This window comes from Vombatus ursinus, unplaced genomic scaffold, assembly GCF_900497805.2.
Source record: "Vombatus ursinus unplaced genomic scaffold, bare-nosed wombat genome assembly UNPS02000749.1, whole genome shotgun sequence".
NCBI classification, from domain to species: Eukaryota; Metazoa; Chordata; class Mammalia; order Diprotodontia; family Vombatidae; genus Vombatus; species Vombatus ursinus.
This window is the reverse complement of record NW_020940527.1, coordinates 4,716,344-4,741,337: the sequence shown is the minus strand read 5'-3', so window position 1 is coordinate 4,741,337 and position 24,994 is coordinate 4,716,344. Positions and strand designations below refer to the sequence as shown.

The 24,994-nt window shown below is 39.6% G+C and overlaps 1 long non-coding RNA gene across 1 annotated transcript; it reads left to right on the top strand.

Moving 5' to 3' along the window:
* The first annotated feature begins 1,521 nt into the window (after positions 1–1,521).
* Positions 1,522–6,954, top strand: LOC114040632. Its single transcript, XR_003568811.1, has 3 exons — positions 1,522–1,665; positions 5,926–6,026; positions 6,256–6,954. It is a non-coding gene; the product is annotated as an uncharacterized LOC114040632 (long non-coding RNA).
* Positions 6,955–24,994: the final 18,040 nt, after the last annotated feature.

Here is a 24,994-nt window from a genome sequence, read left to right as displayed (position 1 = left end):
ATTATTAGATAATATCTAAAGCCCCTTCCAGTGCTAATCACCTCAAACTAAATATGGCAAAAAGAACTTGTTGATCTCCCTTTACTTCTCCCTTTTGCTTAAGCTTCTCCATTACAATGGACAGGACTTATCCACTTGGTTTTCCCTGTGTGAATGCTGAAGCTTATTTATAGTTCTTATTTAGGAGACGGCAAGAATTAGGAATGTCCTCTGCAAATAGTGTTTGGAGGATCTCACCATCTATAGGAAATCCTGTGTCCAGTTTGACTCTGGGATGGACATCTTCCATGACATTGGTGAGCACACATCTTATTCTCAGTCTCTTGATATTAATAACTGGAGGGAAAGTTATGGAACAAAATTATCTCCATTGCTCAATCTGTAAAGGATTCCATGTGGCTTTTAACACATGCCATAGCAACACCTTATAAAGATTTGGTATGTAAAATGCTGCAATAGTGGAAAGTATTTGAAGTCAGAGTACTCAGGTTGAAGTCTTGTCTCTTTGCACTTTTTACCTGTATGACCTTGGACTTAATTTACTTGCATCTCAGTTTCCTCATTAGTAAAATAAACAAGTTGGATTAGATTACCTCTAAGGTCCCTCCCAGCTCTAAATCTATGATCCTATGTAAAAAATTGTTTGCAAAAGCCTCCCCATTCTCTTATTAAATGGATTCTCATAGAAATAGGGAAGTGGGCACATGGCCAAGTAGTTACTGATATTCTCCCATCTGTTTACATGAGAATGTTGAGGCACAGCCTCAACGGGGCATCTGTTCACCTAAGCTCTTTTATGGAGTCAAAAATGGAAGCAGACTTTGAACCCAAGTCTCCTCTAAACTTCTCCCTAAGGAGCTCTGCTAAGCTCCTCCTCCTGTCGGTTTGTGGATTGTGCAATGTAATGTCATGCCAGATATATTTCTGGCATAGAGAGATATCTGTACAACGGATATATTTCCAGGGACTCCTCCGCAGCCTTTCAACAGACACACTTCTAGACACAGGCCCACATTTCTTGCACCCATTAGGTAAACCTCCAACACACAAAAGTATATTCACTCTCCCCAGTTCATCAGATTCGCCTTCTCTTGCCAACCTTCCCCACCACAACGGGCTTTTCTCTCCCCGCACCCTCAACAAATGCTGACACACGCTCCCCTTTCCCCACCCTAGGAAACCACACCATTTGCCCCGGGTGTGGCTACAAGAGTAACCACTTCCCTTTCCACTTTAAAGACAGTTTTTAACCTGAGAGATGAGGTCATCTTCTGCTCCCCTCCTCCTAACCTCCCCATCCTCCTGCCTCATTTTACTAAGTGGAGCTTTCCTTCCCCTTCTATGAAAATAATTTATAAATACAACTATCTAACGTGACATGTGCCTTTTTGACTGTTTAAAATGGACAAGAAAGAAAAATGTTCAAAGTTTGGTGTTTTCTGAACGTATTCGTGGTTCCTTTTTCAGTTTGACTGAGAGTAAACACTTCATGATTTCTTAATTCCCATAGGTTCATCCTGATAGGTCAGAAGAACCTAATCTTCCCTGACCATTTTAATAATGATTTTGGAGATCACTGTTGGGTTAGAAGAAAACAGGAACATTTTGAAACGGATTGGTCCCCTACCTTTTCCTAAGGCTCTTGCCCCCATCAAAAGTTACCAGGTCAGTGAGTTTAGCCTCAAGGCTCAGCCAACTAAGAGAAGCTAAATTAAATTAGCTGCATGCTTAATATATTAATTGAATTATATTAATTGCATTAATATAATTAATTGATCAGTAAATTAGTTGAAGTTTAAATGTGTTTTAATCTGATAAAAACCTTAATGTGCAAAACTCCCCCCTTCCCCTCCCTCCCAGACAATACTTTCAATATAATATTGGCGTTTAATGTGAGAATCTAATGAGGAGGTAATGTTGGAATTTCAAGCTCTGTGGCAGAACAAGAGAAATATTTTGGGGGACTAAGAGTGTTTCATTTCCCCCAAATCATATCCCGTGGGTGGCTGGCTTCCTAATTCATCAATGAATAAAGTCAAAGCTGTCTCCAATGAGTATAAAGAGGCAAAGTAATGAAAACTTCACTAGACAGAGATGCTCAAGGTCCAAGTCTGAGTTCTGGCTATGTGGCTTATTACCCATATTCCCTTGAGCAAGTTGCTTAATAATAATAATTATAATACTCGCTTAAAATTGCATAATTTTTTTTCACATTTTACAAACTGCCTTTACAAACATCATCTCCTTTTAGCCAGATAGTGCCTCAGTACATAGAGGACTCAATAAATGTTTGTTGAAATGAATTGACCTTCACAACAACCAGGGAGGTTGGACAAAATAGCTATTTTCCTTATCTCCATTTCACAGATAAGGAAAAGTAAGGCTCAAGCAAGATTAAGTAACTTGCTAAAAGTCTCAGCAAATGGTAGAGAAGTGAGGGAGGCAAGGTAAGGAGGGGAGAAGTGGGGCTGCCTTGTGGAGAAAGATCTCTTTAGCTCTAATCCCATGGATCTATGCTCCTGCTAAATCAACTTGCAGCCAGCCCATTTGTATAGGGGTAAAACAGTCAAAATACTGATATTGATCCTTATTCCAGCCCTTAAAATCCCAGGAAAAATAGAACACCTGAAAGCAGACAGAAAAAAAAACAAACCAAAGGTGGGACCTTGAAGGTGAGGGAAGCCCTGTGGTTGTAGTCCTCTGAAGCCTCCAGGGTGTTTATTGTTTCATTTTGCTATAAATTCTTTCCTCTGGAAAAGGAAACCAGTAAGTCACTTCCCATCTAACTAATAGACAGCTAAGTGCCACAGTGGGTAGAGTACTGGGCCTGGGATTTAGGAAGACTTGAGTTCAAATGTGACCTCAGATACTTTGACCTTGGGCAAGTCACTCTCTGCCTCAGTTTCCTCAACTGCAAAATGGCAGTCATAATAGCACCTACCTCCCAGAATTGGTGGGAGGATCAAATCAGATGATATTTGTAAAGCACTTAGTACAATGCCTGGAACATAGTAGGAGCTTAATAAATGCATGTTTCCTTCCATTTGTGTTCTTTTAAACTATATCATGCAAGGGGCAGCTAGGTGGTACAGTGGCTAGAGCTACTGCCTTGGAGTCAAGAGGACCTGAGTTCATATCCAGCCTCAGACACTTGACACTCACTAGCTGTGTGACCCTGGGCAAGTCACTGATTGCCTCACCAAAAAAACAAAAAGAAAATAAAATATATTATGCATTATGTATCCTGTGTATAGCTTGTTCATATATATTTGTTTGCTTGTTGTCTACCCCCATTAGACTGTAAGATCCTTGAGGACAAGGACTGTCTTCTGCCTCTTTTTGTATCCCCAGGACTTAGCACAGTGCCTGGCACATAGTAGGTACTTAATAAAGATTTATTGATTGATATTTGTGGCTAAGTTTGCAAAAGTCTAGGCATAAATAGCATAATAAGACTGAGGTTCATAGATTGAAAGAGTTTTTGGATAAATTTCAGGAGGTCAGTGGCTTTAGATAGATAGCTAGGTGGCACAGTGGATAGAATGCTGGGACTGACGTTGGAAAGACTCATCTTCCTGAGTTCAAATCTGGCCTCAGACACTTACTAGCTGTGTGACTCTAGGCAAGTCAGTCAACCCTATGTGCCTCAGTTCCTTATCTGTAAAATGAGCTGGAGAAAGAAATGTCAAACCACTCCAGTATACCTGCCAAGAAAACCCCAAATTTGGTCATGAAAACACAACTGAAAAACAACTGAACAACAACATAAACTTTTTTCCCAACATAAACTTACATGGGAAAAAAATTATATCTTTATTTCAAAATAATTAGTTTCCTTTTTAATCTAATGTATTTTATTTTCTGCATTCTAAAACATTACTTTGAGAAAGGTCTATAGGCTTCACCAAACTGTCAAAGAGATCCATGGCATAAAAACAGGCTTTAGTATCCCCAAAAGTTGCATATTCTATCAGTACCTTGAAAAAAAATGGTATTCAAACATTATGTTTTAACACAACAGTTCCTTCCCAACAAGTAACTAAATAAAGACCCTTGCAAAGTACATCACAAACACACACACACACACACACTCTCACACCCCATAGTTTATCATTAACAGAGAGAAGGGGTATAGCCCTTAACTTTGACTATATGGCACTAACATGGACAACTATATTTGCCCAGAATTTTCTTGCCCATCCAGGTTGACTTATATCATTGCAGGCATTGTGTATGTTGCGTTTGGCTCAATTCCCTTCACTCTTCATCATTTCCTACTAGTCTTCCCATGTTACTCTGAATTCTTCATATTTCTCATTCCCTGTGGCACAATAATAATCCACTCCTTTAACTTAATTTGTTCCAACATTTCCCAATCATTGAGTATATGCCTTGTTTCTAGCTTTTTGTCTTCATTCAGGCCTTTTGAACTAACTTCTTCCCTTGGAAGAGTGCTGTTTTTCTGTCCTATCAGACTGTTCATGACCCCATTTGGGGTTTTCTTGACAAAGATTCTGGAGTGGTTTGTATTTTCCTTTTCTGGTTCATTTTACAGATGAGGAACTGAGGTAAAAAGGGTTAAGTGACTTGCCCAGGGTCACACAGCTAGTAAGTATCTGAGGCCAGATATGAACTTAGGTCTTCCTGACTCCAGGCCAACACTCTAACCACTGAACCATTTAGCTACTTCAGGAAGAGTGCTAGTAGGGGCTAATTAATGTGTGATATAGTAAGTGGAATTAGCCCACATCCCCTAACTCCCAAGTCTAAGGTTCCTTCCATTGAACTATGTATGCACTATTATTTACTCATCTTTATATAAGCAATGGAGTAAGGCCCCCAGCCCTCCAAAGACTCTGGGCTCATGCAGATCAGGGCCAGTTCTGGGCACTGACTCATGAAGGGTCATTTTCTCTCCTTGGTAAATATAGTTCAGGCATAGCTCAGGTCAAGATTGCCCCAGACAGGGTAAAAGTGGTCCCCCAGCTCCCATACAATCACTCAAAGTAACAAAAGAAAACCACGTATGGGACAGCCTTTATTTTACTCCTCTATAAATGTAGAAGACAGAAAAGACTCACAGGAGCTCCTAAATAGGTACAGAAAACATATAATTCATGAATTCCAATGATATTTTTGTGCTAGTGAACAATTAGGGGAAACTCGGTGGCACAGTGGATAAAGCACCAAGCCTGGAATCAGACACTAGCTATATGACCCTGGGCAAGTCATTTAACCCTATTTGCCTCAGTTTCCTCATCTATAAAATGAGCTGGAGAAGGAAATGGCAAACCACTCCAACAATATCTTCTCCAAGAAAACCCCACATGGGGTCACTAAGAGTTGGATATGACTGAACAAAGTCAACAAGTAGCATAACTTCCCATTGAACCTTCACTGTCTGAATCACTCACTATAATACTGAGAGGTAAAAAATTTTTTGGCTTTCTGAAGTCACAGATCACCTTCACTCCACCTTCAGGGGGTCATGTCGATTATCCTCTTCTTTGTCTAAGAAGGGCTATGTTCAGAAATGATTTGATAATCCTCTAATTTCCCTAGTGAGGGCAAGATTCAGGAGCTAGATAGTCAATCCTCTTTCTTTTTCCAAGTAGGATGCCATTGCCAACAAATTCCCCACTTGGCCAAGTGGCAAGCACATGTCTGCTTCTGCAATGTGTTTTTGCAGGAATCCAGGTCTCTGGTCATGACTGTGCTCAGAAAGTTGTGGACAAAGATGTGATTCCCTTGGGCTCCTGCCACAAGGCAATCTTTACTGGTTCCTGAGAATAAGAGGCTGAGTACATATGAAGTCTCCCCTACCCTGGGACCTGGATATGCTCTGTTACACTACAGTTCATCCTCTGAGCAAGGAAAAGGCGTATGACAAAAGGGCTGATAGCAGTATTGTGTTCTCTTTTATAGAAAGGTCAGAGGACCAGCTCTTCCTACAAGAGTCTCTCCCCCTGATTCTCAGACAGCCAATCAACTTGGGCCAGCCTTAATTCTTAAAGGCCAACCAGGAGGTATGTGTCCTCTCAGCAAAGCACCAATGTTCATATCCCATATTCCATAGAGGGAAATTGATTAAGGGAACCCCCTATTAGGTACAGATTGCTTGTCTGTTCGAGACATTATTATGTATGCGTGATAGGCCAGAAATTTCATTAACTTTGAAGGACTTCTATAGAAAAGTGCCACCATGAGAGACTGATTGAAAATCATAATGGAGCACCCTTTGGGATTCCATTCTAGACCACGGGGAACTTGGAGCAGTATGATAACACAGAAGGTTGTCGCTCACCTGACAGCTATAAACAAGGGCCATGAAGATGATCAAATCAGGAGGAGAGAAGAGTTGGAGACTTGACACAAGTGGGAGGTAGATAAGCTGGAACCAACTAGAGGAAGAAAAAGACTATTAGGCCAAAACAGCAAGTTACAGTTGATGAGATGACCTGAGACAAGTCCACTACTTCTTCTGTCCCTGGGGTGGGGAACCATTTTCATTTATCCATTCAATACTCTCTTCCTGTTTTCCCTTCCCATCCAGGGCTGTGACTGGGAGAAAGTCATTTTTCCCCCTTCTAGGCTGCCAACCAAAGCACCCAAGTCTGTAGTGTGGAGGTTTTGTTCATTTAATCACTGAATTTCATTGATATACTATTTCTAGTTGTTATTAGAAATTTCATGGCCAAAGATCATGACTCATATTTGCTATGAATGAATAAGCGGGTCTGAGAAGGTAGAAGTTAACCCAAAAGGGGAAAAGAGATATTTGCTGCAGCTCAAGCTGATGGGGGAGCAAAGACAATTAAGAGAAAGTGTGCCCATTATTCTTAATACTTTTCTGGAGCACATATGCATAAATATACTTACACATCCTACCCTTGGACTTTTCCCTTTTGAACCTGGACAGACAGAGACTAATGAGGAAAAAAGACAAAAAGCTATTCGGGGTGGGCAAGGGGTTGCAGTTGGTGCCATTTTTTTTGTCTGAGGGGATGTTGGCACAGGGGCAACTATGGCTTGAAGCTATTGCCAGTCTTCCTTGGTATTGAACTCTAAAGCAACTGAGGTTTGTTGTTGCTACTGTTAGACTCAGCAGGCACTGAGTTCCCTTGGCATATATACCCAAGACCCCAAGTCTCATGGACCCCACCTCACCGAATACCGTATGGATGTGGGACATTTATACATGTAAAATGAGGGGTTTGGGCTTAATGATTTCTAAGTTCTTTCCAGTTGCAATAGAGAGCCATAGGGTAACTATCTCTAATCCTATCATACTTCAGATATACCTTTCCCCTGTAAAAATAAAGTTTTCCCTTCCACATGATAGGGGCAGGGAGGGGAGAGTGGCACCCCTGAGATCTGGAAAATCCACGTAAAATTTTTGGCCCTCCCTTTGTACCAGAGAAGAAGTGTGGATTTTTTCTTTGTCTTTTATGGAGTGTTTACAGTATCTTATTAGAAAATCTGGGTTAATATTATATAATATTATTCATATATTTCACATATTTCTGAGTTTCTGAGATTTTTCTGTGTCTTCTGCTGGCCTTTGTGTGTCATCTGCAGCTTTTGAAAAACTTCCCAAAAATTCCCATTTAATTTCTTATGTCACCCTGCGATATATTGAAACTTCAATGAGGAAAGTCTCGATGTGGAAAGGATAACTGTAATACTCATGTGGACGGTGTGGATTTTCTATTATTCTGTAGTACACTTATTCTTTATTTAACAGAAATTCACTTAACCCAATTCCTTGAACCTAAAGAATTCATGAATTAAGTGACAAATTCATTCTAAAGAACAGCACCTTAGGATAATTCAGAGGCATGTGCAATCATCTCAAGCCTGCCGTCTTACCCTGTTTCCATCATCTACCAGAGTGTTGACTATACTATAAACTATTGTTACATCTAAACTTTGTCTAACATCTGTCAACTCAGCACTTTGCCAAACTCCACAGACACCTTTGGATGTGCTAATAGCCACTAATAAGGACATCAGTAATCAGTTCAATAAACATACCATTAGTTTGGAAATAGAAGCATAATCTAGGTCAACACAGGTACAATCCGCTAATCACTAATCATTGTCAGACAATAACATGTCTCAATAGACATGGGGACAGGTTTCCATTGCTAAACAAAGAGTAAACCCTTCACACTTTCACCTAAAGTGCAATTATTCCTAGTTCAAGGACAAGAGAAACAAACAGTAAAGGTGTCATTGGGCAACTGTGTCTGAAAAGAAACAAGGTGGTTCAAACAAAAAAGGAGAGAAAGACAGCAGAGAGACAGAGCGAGATACAGAGACTGACAGACAGAGAGACAGACAGAGAGAGACAGTCCCAGAATTCCTTTGGATAATGTATTCTAAGCACTACTGAATTATTTCTCTGATACTTCATTGCAATACAGAGGTGAGCTTGAGTTTTTCAAAGCATTGCCAGAGGAACACAAGTTTTGGCAGGTCTTTCTGGACTGGAAGGCTACATAACTGTCATCTGAAGGCCAGTTTAGCTAAGCTTGAAAAGTGAAAAGATCCATCACCAGATTAGCTGCCGGGTAATGATTTTTTTTTTACCAATAGCATCTTTCCAAGATCATCTACTGAGGTACAGAGGAATTGTAATCTGCACTAGTGTAGAGAGAATCCTCACATAGGAATTCAGATATCTGAAGAAAGTTTAAGTAATTTGAAAAATTAATGAAATTTAGGTAAGGTAATTTGAAAAATTAATGAAAAATTTACCCAACTCCCTAAGATTTTAAGGATTGTTCCTTTTACAGTGGAAAGAGGATATAGAAGATCGGGTAAGGATTTGAAGTGCAGTGGGGAGCTTTATGGGTTATTAGGTTGGATTAGTTAAAATGTTAGAGTCCAGAAGATCTGACTTCAAATCTTGTCTTTGGACAACTCATGTAACCTCTCTTAGCCTCAGTTTCCTCATCTGTAAAATGGGAGTAATAGAACCTATTTCACAAGGCTGTTATAAGGATTGAATAAGATATCCTGTATAGTGCTTCACAAACCATAAATTGCTACAGAAATTATACCTAGTCTTAGTAGTAGTTGTCTCAGCCTCTCTCCCCACCTCTCTCATGATGACCATATCCCCCCTGTTCTGACCACCTTAGCCTTGAAAACTTCTAATTCCCCAGCTTGATCTTCTCCATCATTTAGAAGATAGGGAGCATTGAAAAAGAAAAAGGAGAGGGGAAGGGAAGGTCCTACACGGTGGTTTGCACCAGTTCAGAAGTAGGACAATTAAAATCAACTGAAAAAGAGAGAAATACTGCTCTTATTTGTGCTGACTTCATTTCTAGCACCGGATGCTCCTGCTTTCACTTTGTATATTTTTTTATTTTGTGAATGACTTGGAGAAGGGGAAGGCAGCATGATGCTATGGAGATAGTGCTGGATTTGGAGTTTGATGACCTAGACTAGAATCCCGGTTACTTTACTTCCAAACCATGGGATCCGGAGGGAAGTCAGTCCTCCCTGGGCCTCATTTTCCCATCTGCAAAATAAGAGGTGGGGTGGATGAACTATATGATCTCTGAATTCCCTTCCAGTTCTAAATCTATGATCCTATTATTATTATAAATTACATAATTATAATTATTACAAATATCATTATAATAGGATTGAATTGTTTTTTTCTTTTAAAATTTTATTGTGTTTTTTTTTTTTGGTTTTGTTTTTACATCATCTAAATTTCTCCCGGTATGTCTCCCCTCTCACTCTGCCAGAGAGCCAGGTATATGTTATATCATAGAACAAAGAATATTTTTATAAAGAAAAAAAAAGAGGAAGAAAAGAAATATACAGAAAAAGTCTGAAAATATATGCAGTGTCCCAACTCTGTGGACCTTCACCTCTACAAAGGAGTGGAGGGAATTTCTTTTCATATCTCTTATTTGAAGCTATGCTTTCGCTATGCAATTTTGCAACATATACTTTTGATGGTTTTGTAGTGGTTTTTCTGTCCATTTACATTGTTGCAATGGTTCATGTAAGTCTTTCCATGCTTCACTGTATCCTTATAGTCATCATTTCTTTTAGCACAGTAAAAGTCCATTGCATTTATGTATCATAATTTGTTTAGCTACTCCTCAGTCTGTGAACATCTACTTTGTTTCAAGTTCTTTGCCACTACAAAAAAAAAATGTTGCTTTAATGGTGTATGTAGATTCTTTCCTTTCATTGTGATCCTTCTTGGGAAGGAACCTACTAGGGGAATCTCAGGATCAAAGCATATGGATATTTTAGTCACTATTTGCATAATACCAAATTGCTTCCCAAAGTGGATATACCAATTCACATCTTTGAAATTCTAGCTCCTTGTAAAGCTCAGTTTAAGTGTCACCTCCTTCAAGAAGGCTTTCCTATTTTTTCTAGTTATTAGCACTTACCTATATTACTGTTAAATCTGAAACCACTCTCCCAACCTGTATTTGTACCTATGGCTTGGTGTCCCCAGAGGTATGGCTGCTACCTAATCTTTCACAGTTCTAGGGGTAATCCTGAGGATCTAAGCATCTATATTTTTTGAGCCCCTACCAGTGTACTCCCCATTAACAATCAACTATTAGCCTCAATTAGATTTTAGAAAAGGTACTAATATAATAAGAAGAGTCAGTATAAAATCTCTCAAAACTTGCAACACATTCTCTCACAAACAGAATTCAACAGCAATGAGACACACTTGTATAAAATAAACATAGCAAAGGGGTGACTCATAACTCCTTCCCTGAAAGTCCTTTTCTCACAAAAGTGTTTGGTCATTCTGCAATCTAGGATGAAATGGGGGTGTGGGGGTGGGGGGAGGTAGAGAGAGGAGAATGCCTTCTGGATAGACTGAGTGAATTCTCTTTTGAGTATTATTGTTGGTGTACACATTGCTGCTCCCCTATACTTTCCTTCCCTTTCAGCCATTTACTGGTAAGTGAGGCTATTTATAGAGTGAAGGACCCTCTTACTCATAACACTGGCCACTTATATATCTATACCCTCATTTCCCTATACGTGTGGCACTATATTGGAGGCTACTTCCCATGGAGTTTTATTATTATCTTCCAAATGGAGAGAAACTCTAAACCTTAAGCCTACACAAAAGCATGAGATGTCTTATTCTTATTAGGGTAATAATGAATTCATAAGAGGAAAAAAATCATTCTAGAATATGATCTTCTCTACAGTGGCTTGGAACCTGACAGTAAATAGCTTACAGAATGAAAGTCTGGTTTGCAAAAATCTCATTTGGGGAGAGCATATGGAACAGGTAAACAGTTTTGCTTGTGCCTTTTGCCACTTAATGAATGGTCTATTCTATCTGGTTAAATTAGTTATTTGTTGTATATGTTTATAGTAGACCACTTAAGTCTTTGTTTAGAACGAGTTAAAATAATTAAGCAGAAAAAACAATCACTGACCAATTTCACTTTTGTCTTTTTCATAAATGTAATATTGTATTTTAAAATATTGTAAAATAATTTTTAAAGTCAAATATGGATCGAGATGAAATGGGTGAAAACTTTCTTTTTAAAAAAAATGCTATATCCATTAAAAATAGATAAGCCTTAGCCTTGTAAGAACATTCCTCAATCAATCTATCAGTCATAGGCTTTAGAGAAAGAATAAAATGTTTAAATGAAGTTGATATAGAGAGTTGTGCTTCTTTTAATAATTAGCAAACATACAATTATAATAATAATTGCTTTTTGGTATTGTTCTGTTTTGTTTTAGTTCTCATTTCTCTTATTTGCTTTATTTTTTACCTTTTGTTACTTTTTAGCTACTTGACAGTTTACATTGGTTGTTTGAAATTAAAACGATTTTTAAAAATTAAACAAAAATGCTATAGACCTTAACTTTTCTCTTCCCAGTATGGCTGGTAAGTGACACTGTGGTCATTTCTTGTGGTTAGTCAAAGCTGCTTTCTTTACTTGCTGTTGTAAGTTGTATTTGGATTTCAAGCTGAGTGCTTTGATAGCGATGGTTTCTTGACTTTTAAAATCTCCACAACTACTTGAAATAAACAGATGAGTTTTTATTATAACGCTATTTTATTATCATAAGTTACCATTTACCTGACATTGAACAAGGAATGTAGTTGTAGTACCTGGGGACTTTTCTCATTTGTGGGTCCCTGGAAAGTTTCCCCAGATTTTAGCAACCTCATGGGAAAGCATCAATTAGAAACCATAGCTTGTAAGCTCCTACTTATGTATTAACTTTTTTGGGTGCGGTGGGGGACTAGGCAATGGGGTTAAGTGACATGGCCAGGGTCACACAGCCAGTAAGTGTTATGTGTCTGAGGTCATATTTGAACTCAGGTCCTCCTGACTCCAGGGCCACTGCTGTATCCACTGCACCACCTAGCTGCCCCCTTTGTATTAATTTTAGTTAACTTTTTAATTAATTTAATTAATTAATTTAATTAATGAGGCCACCTATGAGACATATTAGGCCAAAGCAGAGACATTAATCATTTGACATGGTGCCAGGCACATAGTAAGAACTTAATAAATGCTTGTTGACTTGCTTGTTATTGTAGCATAGCAGAATAAGGGAAACAAAAGATTCCCATCCCACATATACAATATACAGAGAAAGTGTATTTTCCCAGAAATTAGCATACCACCAATGGGGGAAGGAGGGACATAGTCATCATAGGGTCATAAATTTCAAGTTAGAAGGGACCTTAGAGGCTATCAAATCCAACCCCTTCATTTTATAGATGAGGAAACTGAGGCTGAAAGAGGTTAAGTGACTTGCCCAGAGTCACACAACTAATTAAGTGTCGGAGGCAAGATTTCAATTTTGGTCTCCCTGACTCTAAACCCTACACTGTAGCCATGGCATACCCACCTGCCTCTAAGGAAATAGGCATGATTAGAGAATACAGGTAGAGGCGTACTCAAGTAAGAAATACGTATGACTAGGGCAAACACAAGGCCAAGGCAACTTGCGTCTCCAGTGAAGTAGACCACTGATGGCCCTCTGGTGGAAGAAAATGAGCTACTTTCTCTGTTGAGCTGACCTTTTCTTTGCTCTGTTCTTTGCTGACCTTTTCTCTCCGCTATGTTCCCTGCTGGTTACTTCCACTGAGCTGCTGTCTGCTACCATCTGCTGGTCTTCAGCTGCCCTCTGCTGCCCTCTGCTGCTCTCTGCTGGATTTCAACTGTCATAGCAGCTATTTAGTTATTGCCCTACACAGCTGTCATTAGATATTTTTTCTGATGGAGATTCTAGATAGCTACACCCAGCCAGAGAAGCCTTTGTTGTGGTTAAGTTGTTTCATTTGTGTCTAACTCTTTATGATCCCATTTGGATTTGGGGTTGGTTTTTTTTGTTTTGTTTTTTGGCAAAGATACTGGAGTGGTTACCATTTTCTTCATCAGCTCATTTTACAAATGAGTTACTGAGGCAAATAGGGTTAAGTGACTTGCCCAGGATCACACAGCTAGTAAGTGTCTGAGGGCAGATTTGAACTCAAGGAGATGAATCTTCCTGACTCTAGGCCCAGCACTTCATCAAAGAAACCTTTAGGTATTTATAAATTGGGTCTTTAAACATCCCTCGCTCCTGTCACTACCCAAGTGGTCCTTCAGTCTAAAATCTTACCTTAGTTGTGCTCCAAAATTCCTTGTAACTCCTCATCCTGGGTCTGAAGTCTTGGTCCCCTTCAAGACACCCTGGAAACTTCACATAGCTAAACTGCAAAGAAGCTGGATAGCATTCATGAGTGTGGTAATTCTTGACAACTCCTGGTTGCCAAGTAAATCAACTTTGGGAGTGAGGCTGAAAAAGATGAGGTTGGTGGAGCTGACAACATTTGCCCTACATTTCTCATCATCAACCAAAATCACTGTATTCCTACATAGTTATTCAAATCTGCTAGACTTTTGACCTTCATTCTGGGTGCATATCAATTTAAATACATTGTGACAATCCATCAAATCACTATTAAAGTGACACAATGCAATTTGCTGTCTGAATTTTCAGATCTATGTTTGCCGAAAGAATTGGCATTAGTAACACATTAGTCGAAAGCAGGAGTGGGGAACTTGGGGCCTCGAGGCTACCCGTGGCCCTCTAGGTCCTCAAATGTGGCCCTCTGACTGAATCCGAACTTCACAGAACAAATCCCCTTAATAAAAGGATTTGTTCTGTAAAACTTGGACTCAGTCATAAGGCCACACCCAAGATCCTAGAAGGCTACATGTGGTCTTGAGGCTGCAGGTTCCCCACCTCTGGTCTAAAGTACACTGTCATCATTTTTCAGTTTAACAAATTGACAAATTTTTTTTCAGACTTAAGACTTTAGAACATAGTGACATGATTTTTTTTTTCAGGATTTGCTCTTAAAACAGATGCTTACTTTTTTTTTTTTAAATCTTCTTAGCTCTTTTTTAGCTTCTTAGCTTAAATTGATTTGCTGTCCTTATTTTATTGATCACTCTCTACTTAGGAAGTTCAGACTTTGGGATAAAACAATTACATGCCTATTTTTGAATGGTGCAGGAGAAAAGGCACTTTGGAGTCCAGAACTCAGTCTGAGTCTTATCTCTGCTACTTGTTACAACCCTAACCTCTCCCATGACCTCTAGTCTCACATGTCCCCTGCTTATTAGACATTTTAAATTGGATGTCCCTTAGACATCTAAACTCAACATGTCTAAAACTAGACTTAACTTTCCCCCTCTGCCTTCTTTCTTTCTAACTTCCCAATACTGTCAAGAATATTACCATCCTCTTTTCAGAAAAACCTGGGAAGATTTATATGAACTCATGCAAAGTGAAGTGAGCAGAACCAGGAGAACAGCAAATATTATAGGGATAATCAACAGTAAAAGACTTAGCTATTCTGCTCAAGACAATTATCTGAGATAATTCCAAAGGATCCATGATGAAAAATGTTATACACCTCCAGAGAGAGAACTAATGAACTCTGAATATAGATTGAAGTATACATTTTAAAAATTTCTTCATCTTTATTGTAGTATTTTGTTTACATTTTCTTCTGCAACAAAAACAGGCTATGTTTTGCATGATTCCACATGTATAATTGAAATCAAATTGTCAGCCTTCTCAAGGAGAAGAGAGGGATGTAAGGAGGGGAAAGAATTTAGAATTCAAAAATCTTAAAAATGATTGTTTAAAAAATTACATGTAATTAGGAGATATTTAATAAAATAAATAAAAAATTTTTTTAAAGAAAAGAATATTACCATTGTCAACTGGACCAAACCAACCTCTAATCAGGGGTGGGGAACCTGCAGCCTCAAGGCCACATGTAGCTCTCTAGGTCCTCAAGTGTGGCCCTTTGACTGAATCCAACCTTCACAGAACAAATCCCCTTAATAAAAGGATTTGTTCTGTAAAACTTGGACTCAGTCCAAAGGCCACACCCAAGGACCTAGAAGGCCACATGTGGCCTCAATGTCACAGGTTCCCCACTCCTCCAGGCTAACCTGTAGATGGCTGGCTGGAGCCAAACAAAACAGGCTAGAGACAGGAGAGCCAGGAATCAAACAGAAGTTTAATTTCAAAGTAAGGGAAACAGCTTGCAAACAAGGAAGCAGATTAGATACACATGCCAGGTCCCTGCCCCTAGTGGGGAGGGGGGGAACCTAGTGTGACTGAAACTTGATTTTTATATTTGTGGCTAGAAAAAGAATCAAATAGTGTAGTGTAACAACAGTAGTGAGATACAGCAGCAGCAGTGAGATACGACAGCAACAGTGAGGTGAGGTTATCTAGTGACAAATAGTTGGTTCATAGCAGGGCTTCATATCTGGGCCTGTGGGTGCTTGCCTGAGCTGGGGGATCATCAGTTCTAGAAGGTGAGCACAAAGGATTGTTGTTATGCCAAGCTCAGGGCACAAGCTTGCTTGCTGGGCCTTAGCTCTGAAAAACAGGGTGTCCCCCGGATAGTATCTTGACACCACCCTCGTAGTCATCCAGGCTCACAACTTAGGTGTCCTCACTGTCTCTCGTCCTGTGTATCTAATCAGCTGTCAAAGCTTGTTGTTTCTACCTCCCTACCAATATCAGTCAAATATGCCCCCCTCTCTCTCCCCACATTACAATCACTCTAGTTTAAACCCTCATCATCTCACACCTGGACTATTACAATAGCCTGCTGGTCTACCTACCACAAGTCTCCACTCTGATCAGATTTCCACTCAGCTATCATGTTGATCTTTCTACTTAAGTCTGACCAGATCACAACCCTACTCAATAAACTCCAGTAGCTCTCTATCTCTAATATCTCCAACACCAAATATAAAATGCTCCATTTAGCTTTTGAAAACCCTTCATAAACTGGTCCCCTTTCTAGTCTTCTTAAACCTTACTCCCTTCCACATAGTCTTCAATCCAGAGATACTATTCTCCTTGCTCCTGAACAAGACCTTGCATTTTCAGATCCTAAATATTTTTACTGACTGCCCCCCGTGCTTAGAATACTTTCCCTCCTTGTCTCCTCCTCTCTACCTCCTGACTTACCTGACTTCTTTAAGCCTTAGCTGCAATATCACTTTCTGAAAGAAGCCTTTCCTGGTCCTCATTAATCTTAATGCCTTTCCTCTGAGACTGCCTCCAATTTATCTTGTATAGATCTAGTTTGTACATAGATGCTTGTATGTGGTCTACCCATTAGACTGTGAGCTCTTTGAGAGCAGGGGCTGAGTTCTTTTTTTTTTTTGCTTTCTTTATAAGCTCAGTGCTTAGCATAGTACCTGGCACATAGTTGGTGCTTAATAAATGCAAGTTGACTAATTCTGTTACCTTGGTCAAGTCATTTAACTTTTCCAGGTCTCAAATTCCTCATCTGTAAAATGAGAGATTTGACTAAAGGTTTTATAAGGTCCCTTCCATCTCTAAATCTTGGTAGTTGCCAATGAATTACACAATTAAGCATTATGCTGAAGAATCTGCTTCACTTGACACCTTTACCCCAAATACCTTCCACAGGATTAAATCAGTTCACTTGGACACACTGTCATACCAATTAGAGATTCCTTTGGGTTAACGAGTCTCTTCTTTGGCAATGAAATCATTTGCACCTTAATGCAAATTAGCTTAGTGATCTAACACCTGCCTGCAAAGAGCTGTGCTAAAAAAAAAAAATGGATTTTTGATCATAAGGCAGAACTGATCATTTGGGTGCCAAGGAAATTCTGGGGCACGGAATGCCCTAGTGGGGCACTGAACTGGGAAACTTTGGGAAACCAAGAAGATTCTGAGGGACAAAAAGAGAGGAGGAAGTCAGAAGGTAGAAGGACGCTAAAGAAAACTCATGCCTAGTCTGCAGTTCTCCTTAACCAATTTCATAAGTCTTTGACCTTTAAACATCCCGTGCTTCTGGGTCAGTCAGATGAAGCAGTCTCTTTTTTTAAGCACCTAAAAGCTTCCAAATCTGAAGAGCTGCTGGTATTGACTAGGTTAGGATCACAGGAAATCCAGCTGCTTGGGTCACATAACACCCCCAGAAGAATGTCCTTATTAGGGAAAATCTTTTCCATCCTATTTGGGAAAAAGGACATAATCTAAAATTGAAAAACAAAATGCTCTGACCTCAATCAGCATGGACTTGAGAATACCCAAACCCTGGAAATGGTCTATAAGGACTTCTCACTGGCTCACTCAGGAGGAGGTGGAAGCGAGGTCCTCTTTGTTTACTTCTGCATCAGAAAGCAAACATTCTATTTTGATTTCTTTTTTCTAGCTCTCTGCTCAACACATTGGGTAAAAATGAAATTAAGATGATAGCAACAACAAGAATGCTAACCGGAGGTTTTTAAAAAATCCTATTTAGGATCACAGGTTCAGAGCTAAAAGGCAACTCAGAGGATATGTAGCCCAAAGTTCTCATTTTATGCTTGAGGGAACTGAGACCCAGGATGGTTAAGTGACTTGCCCCAAACCACACGGGTTATGCAAGAACCAGAGCCAATATTTGAACCTATATCATCTGCCTTCAAGTCCATTCTTTTTCAACACTGGCCCCAGGCAGCCAGAGCTGTATTTGAAGCCTGAATGATATGCACACATGTTCTCTTACATTTGACATTATTTCTATTGAGCTGTGGCTATGATCCCAAGTCAGATGTCCCCAGAGGGCCATCTGGCAATTCCCGGGTGACCTGGGAAGTAATTCTGAGTCTTGCACTTCTATGTTTGGTTGGAGGAGGGAACAGCAGTAAATAAACTCTCCAGAAACTCTGCCCAGTGACCTGACATCATGGACAGAACTGGTCCCAGGCAAAATTGTGACATGAGCAAAGTTTCTTTGTTGACTCCCCACCCCTCGTTTTCCAGGCTGCTTAGAAACTTTGGGCATCTGTTCATCAGAGGCAGCATTGTGGAGTGCTGAGCCTGGAGTCAGGAGAGGTTCAAATGATCTCGCTCACTCATACTGGCTGTGTAAGTGACCCAGACAAACCACTTTTTTTTTTTACTAGTCTCAGTTTTCTCATCTGTAGGTTGGGGATAAGAATTGCTCTAGGCTTTTGACACTTTTGCAAACCTTAAATGGCTATATAAATGTAAGTTATTCTTTTGTTTTTTATTTTTTAAGGCAATTGGCGTTAAATGACTTGCCCAGAGTCACACAGCCAGTAAATGTCAAGTGTTTGGTCTGAGGCTGGATTTGAACTCTGGTCCTCCTGACTTCAGGGCCAGTACTCTATCCACTGTGCCATCTAGCTGCCCCATAATGTAAGTTATTCTTTCCTTCTTTCTCCAGAACCTCTGTGCCCTTGTGCTGTTCTCTGGCTGCTGAGGATGCTTCTTTGGCACCACTTCCATAGTACCAAAAAGCACCCCCTACTTCTCACTCCCAGTCCTTCTTAAATCTTACTTGTTCCAGGTCCCCAGTCCCTCACAGTTCTAGGGCAGGATCTATATTTCTCATTTGGTGGCTTTTAAGATCAGTGATTTAGAGCTGAAAGATACCTCACATATCACCTAATCCAAATCCCTTATTTTACACATGGGAATACTGAGGCCCTCTCTAGGTTATGCAAAGTAGTAAGTAGAAGAGCTGGGTGTGAACCTGAGTCCTCTTCCACAAAACCTAGCACTTCTTCCATAGCACCCTATTGCTCCTTCAAAAAAAAAAAAATTGTACTCAAAGCAGCTACAGTTTAGAAAGAGCAACAAAATGACCTCAGACAGTCAAAGGGACAATGCTTCTGAGCTGAGCTGGCCAGATTGGGCTATTCCAGGCCAGAACAAGCTACAGATGGAAGGCCTTTAAAAAAAATAATACTTTAAAGATATTTTGCTTTTTCATTACCTGTAATTCCCTCTGTATTTTTCCCTATCCACTTCCCAGAGAATCAACCCTTATAACAAAAAAAATTTAAAAGGTATTAAAAATAATTTAGCAAACTGATCAACATATTGAAAAAGTCTGACATTATGTTCAGTGTCCCACATCTAGAAGTTCCCTACCTCTGCAAGGAAGGTGGGAAAGGATCTGGTAGAAGGTTTCTTGAAGGCAGTGGGGACAGAGCTATTCCTAGGAGGTTTTCAGTTACCTGACACAGTTATTTAGATAACACAATCCTTGCTAATATGTTAGCAGGCTTATATGTCACCTCTGCCCAGATAACATAGTACAACCCAATTAAGATATTTAAGATCCTCTTAAGGAATAATACTGAGTAAGGGTGGAGGGAGCTTCTGGAGTCTCTCTTGAATCTCACGGGATAGGTAGCTAGCTACTCGACCTACACATGAGGCCAGCCCTAGTCTTGGAGATCTTCCCTGGCAGGAATATTACAAAAATAAAAAATGAGATTTTTTTTCCTTTGCTCCAAACGGTGATTAATTCAAAAGAGCAACAGACCTACTTAATTACATTTACTTATAAGCAGACCTAGCTTCTCTAGGGAAAGAGCTTATCTCACTCTGACTCATGCTTTTTCTGGAGGCTGGGCTTAAGGAAAATGATAATATACACCCCACTGACTTTGGAATTTTAAACAGAAACCCACATGGGTTTTCCAAGTCTCAGACTAACTGCCAAATATGGGAGAATGTGGGCCCAGCAGAGGTTGCTGGAGACATGCTCAGTGTGACAAGAAGCAAACCCCAGGGTATCCTAAGGCTCTGAGAACAACGGCAAAGCAGCCAACTTGGAACATGACCATGAACTTAAAGGGACAGCACACAGGCCTGCTGCCATCCTGGTCATAGCGGATGGAGTACACTGTGACCCTGCTGCTTTAAGAACAAAACTCAGCCTGATCCTACTCATATGCCAAAAAAAAAAAAGAGTGAGGTTAGTACACCAAAGATGGTACATCTTTACTGTAATCTGCTCCATGACTAGATCACAGTATCAAATGCATTTTACCTGAGAACAAGCCTGAAGCCAACAGCAGGGAAACAGTATGATACTGAGGAAAGACCCTTGGCTTTGGAGTCAGAGGACCTGGGTTCAAATTCTGCTGTTTAATCCTTCTGAAGCCCCTTCCAGATTTAGATCTGTAAGCCTATAGAATAAAACTGAGACTCCACTTAGTAGTTTGGTATTTTTTAGAAAAGGTTGATGAGAAGGCTTAAGGGAGTTCTTCAACTGTGTTGGACAGGCTAAACCATAACAAATGGTAGCTAAAAGTCCTCTTGAAGCCAGTGCTGGGTGAGAGTTATATAGGGAACAGAATTGTCCTCAGCTTCCCTTAAGGCTGAGTTTAGATGCCACTCTATAAAGTAAGTCGTCAATAAGCATTTATTAAATGCCTACTATGTGCTGGCCACTGTGCTGAGTGCTAGGGATACAAACAGAGTCAAAATACAGCTTCTGTCCTCAAGGAGCTCATAATCTAATGAACCTTTCCTGAGCATCTTGGTTGTTAGTGTTCTCAAACCATCCTGATTATCCCATGACATGTATCCCCTAGAATATAAGCTCCTTGAGGGCAGACTATTTCATCTCTCTCTCTGTCTCTCTGTCTCTCTCTCTCTTTCTCTCTTTTTTGGTCTTTGTATGAAATGAATTGAAGCCCAGGCCAATCAGTTGTCCTCTCTCTCCTAGCTCTCTTTCTACCCCCCTCCCTAGACTTTAGAAGAGCCGCTCTGTTCCCTAACTATCTAGCATGGGAAGAAGAACGAAGTGGCTAGAAACCACCCAAGATGCATACAGATAAAACAGAAGCATCCGTGTTCCCACTGACAGCACTACCATCATCATCACCAAAGCCTTCCACACAACCCCAGCCCTTTCCCCAAATCTCTCTGTCCATTCTAGCAGACTGTTGGCTCCTGAAGGACAGGACTGGCTCATTTTTGTATTTGTAACCCCAACATTTCACATAGTTCCTGGCACACAGTAGGTACTTATTAAATGTTTATTGATTGGTGGGTTGGGTATTTGACTAGGGATGCCTGTTGTTGTGACCTCTTTTTCACCTCAAGGTGACCACTGTTATTCATTTAAATGTAATTTCCTTGGGATAAAAGTATTGGGACAGAGAAGGGTGGAGAGGGAAAAGGAGGAAACACAGTGTGATCTATCCTAGAGCTTAAACTCTCTTAGGAATAACCTTATCTTTGGAACTACTGTACTAGCTCTGCTAATCAGTTCTAACATTTCTGCTTTGTGATTGGCTCACATGACAAAACAGGAAAATGTTAAATGTTGAAGAAGATATGGGAAAATTAGAACCCTAATGCATTGCTGGTGGAGTCATGAACTTATCCAACCATTCTGGAGATCAATTTGGAACTATGCCTAAAGGGATATACAATTGCATATACCCTTTGATCCAGTAATACCATGTCTAGGTCTATATCCCAAAGACATCATAAAAATGGGAAAAGGATCCACATATACAAAAATATTTATAGCAGCCCTTTCTGTGGTGGCAAAGAATTGGAAATTGAGATGTCCATCAATTGGGGAATAGCTTAACAAATTGTGGTATATGAATGTAATGCAATACTATTGTTCCATAAGAAATGGTGAGCAGGTGGATTTTAGAAAAACCTGGAAAGACTTGCATGAACTGATGCTGAGTAAAGTGAGCAGAACCAGAAGAACATTGTACACAGTGACAATAATATTATGGGATGACTTGTTAGACTTAGCTCTTCTCAGCAATGCAAGAATCTAAGACAATTCCAAAAGACTCATGATGGAAAATGCTATCACATCCAGAGAAAGAACTATGGAGTCTGAATGCAGATAGAAGATACTATTTTTTCTCTCTCTTTTTTTTTTCTTTCTCATGACTTTCCCCTTTGGTCCTGATTCTTCTTTCACAACATGACAAATGTGAAAATATGTTTAATATGATTATTTATGTATAGCCTATATCAGATTGCATATCCTCTTGGGGAGGGGGGAAGGAAGGAAGGGGGAATAATTTAGAACTTAAAATCTTGTAAAAGTGAATGTTGAAAACTAAAAATAAATAAATAAATGTGGTTTTTTTTTTTTTATTTTCTGCTTTGGGCCCTGGAAAGCTGCTGAATTCTCAACCTTCCAAGTGAATTTTCCTTATCAGGCACACAATAGGTTCTCAACAAATGATTTTCTAATTAAATTGCTAGGTATAGGAAATTCTATAGTTTCTGTTTTCTGTTCACATATCAAAACTTGTGCATAGCTGTTAAATGATATGGGTTTCTCTTCCCCAGCTCAGAAGGAGATGTTGGTATTGGTTTCTGAGCTAAATGAAGAACTTGTTCCTTAAGTCTTGCTTTAAACAACACAGACCTGTCAATACCCCCTATCCTGACTTAGGCAGATGGTATTCACCTCACTGCTCCTAGAATCCTATTGAGGCCTCTTACCGGGAGCACTTATAATCACACCCTTCTACTTGAGTTCTGATAATAAAACAATATTTGGAACTGTGATTACACAAAGGCATAGGGGATGTGTCCCAGTGAAAGCCCCGTCCCACCTCCTCCCTTGATATATTGCCATTACTTAAAGGAGTCTCTATGTACATCTTCAACTACTGCCTCAATCAGAAGGTTAGAGGGTCACCTACAGCCAGCCAATGGAGAGTTAGGAAAAAAGCAGGGGACTGGGGCCATTTAGCCGCTCTACAGAAGACTCAGATATAACGTTTGCCTCACCTACTTCACAGCAGCTTTTCTTTTTCTTTTTTTTAAATAAATTTATTTATTTTTAGTTTTCAATATTTACTTACTCAAGATTTTGAGCTCCAAATTTTTACCCCATCTCTCCCTTTCCCCCACCCCAAGATGGCATGCATTCTGGATACCCTTTCCCTAGTCTGCCTTCCCTTCTATCTCCCTCCTCCGTCTCTTATCCCCTTCTCCTTCTATTTTCCTGTAGGGCAGGATAGATTTTTGTACCCCATTTCCTGTATTTCTTATTTCCTGGTTGCCTGTGAAAACACTTTTTTAAACATGTGTTTTTAAAACGTTGGGTTCCAAATTTTCTCCCTTCCTCCCTCCCCACCCACCCTCATTGAAAAGGCAAGCAACTCAATATATGTTATACACATGCAGTTATGCAAAACACTTCCATGGTAGACATGCACAGCAGCTTTTTCAATGAGAATAAAATTAGGTGACAATACTTTGTATAATTTAAAGTGCTAAGCATAAGGTAGGTTTTGGTACAATGTAGTCTAATAAATAGTGAACTGGAATCTGAGTACCTGGGTTCAAATCCTGGATCTGACATTCCTTGTCTGACCTTGTGCAAGTCACTTAATCTCTATGGGCCTCATCTGTAAAATGAAACTACTAATCTCCATCTTGCAAAGTTGTTGTGAAGGTCAAATGAAATAATGTGTGCAAAATGATTTCTGAACTTTAATACACTATAGAAACATAAATTATATATATATACATATACATACACATACACAAGTACACATCATTTATATTCTTTCTTAAAATCAAATTTTGTTGGTATCTATTGTTTCTATATTGCCTAAATTCCTGTATTCCTCCCTTCCCCCTACCAGATTACAAAGAATTATTTTTTTTGGCAGTTGGGGTTAAGTGACTTGCCCAGGGTCACACAGCTAGTAAGTGTGTCAAGTGTTTTGTTTGGTCTGAGGCCGGATTTGAACTCAGGTCCTCCTGACTCCAGGGCTGGTGCTCTATCCACTGCACCACCTAGCTGCCTCCCCCTCCAAAGAAGTTTTTTAAGAGGAAGAAGAGGGGGGAAAATCATCAAAGTTGATCAGTACATCAAAAAAGTCTGAAAATATATCATGCAACATTCCACACTCATGAACCTCCCGTCTCTGCAAAAGTGAGGGGAGGATTGTCTTCTCATCTCTTCTTTGGAACCAACCTTATTCTTTGTAATTTTGTATTTATTGTCATTTGTTTTGTGGGGGGGTTCTTTCTACTTACATTTTGTAGACCTTGTGTATAGGATTTCCTTGACTCTGCTTATTTCACTTTTTATTGGTTCATTTAAGTCTTTTTGTGCTTATTTATCATATTCATCATTGCTTATCGCCCACTAATATTCCATTAGATTCAAATGTCACCAGCTGTCTATTGGACATCTCAAACTGGATGTCCTGTAAAAAATACAGGTCCAAAACAGAAACATTATCTTTCCCCTCCAACCCTACCCTCTTCCCCAAACTTCTCAATTATGTATGTTTTGCATGAATATCTATATTGATGGACTTGGCAACAGATTGGATAATGGGGGTGAGAGACAGCTGGTTTATCTGGGTTCATAAGGGTCAATCCAGTTCAACGTTTATGAAGCTCCTGGACCCATAGTAGGTAAGACATGTAACACACAGGCAGGACAGATATCATTGTCTTCATTTTATAGAATAAAAAACTGAAGTCTAAAATGACTAATTGGTTCCTCTAAGAATACAACTGCTTGAAAAACAGCCAAGAAAAATCATTTTCCTCTTTCTTAATGCTGTTCCCCACCCCCAGCTCTATCAAAGGGTACGTGAAGTTGTTTGTTTAAAGAAGGCTTTGATGATGTTCCCTGTCATGAAGC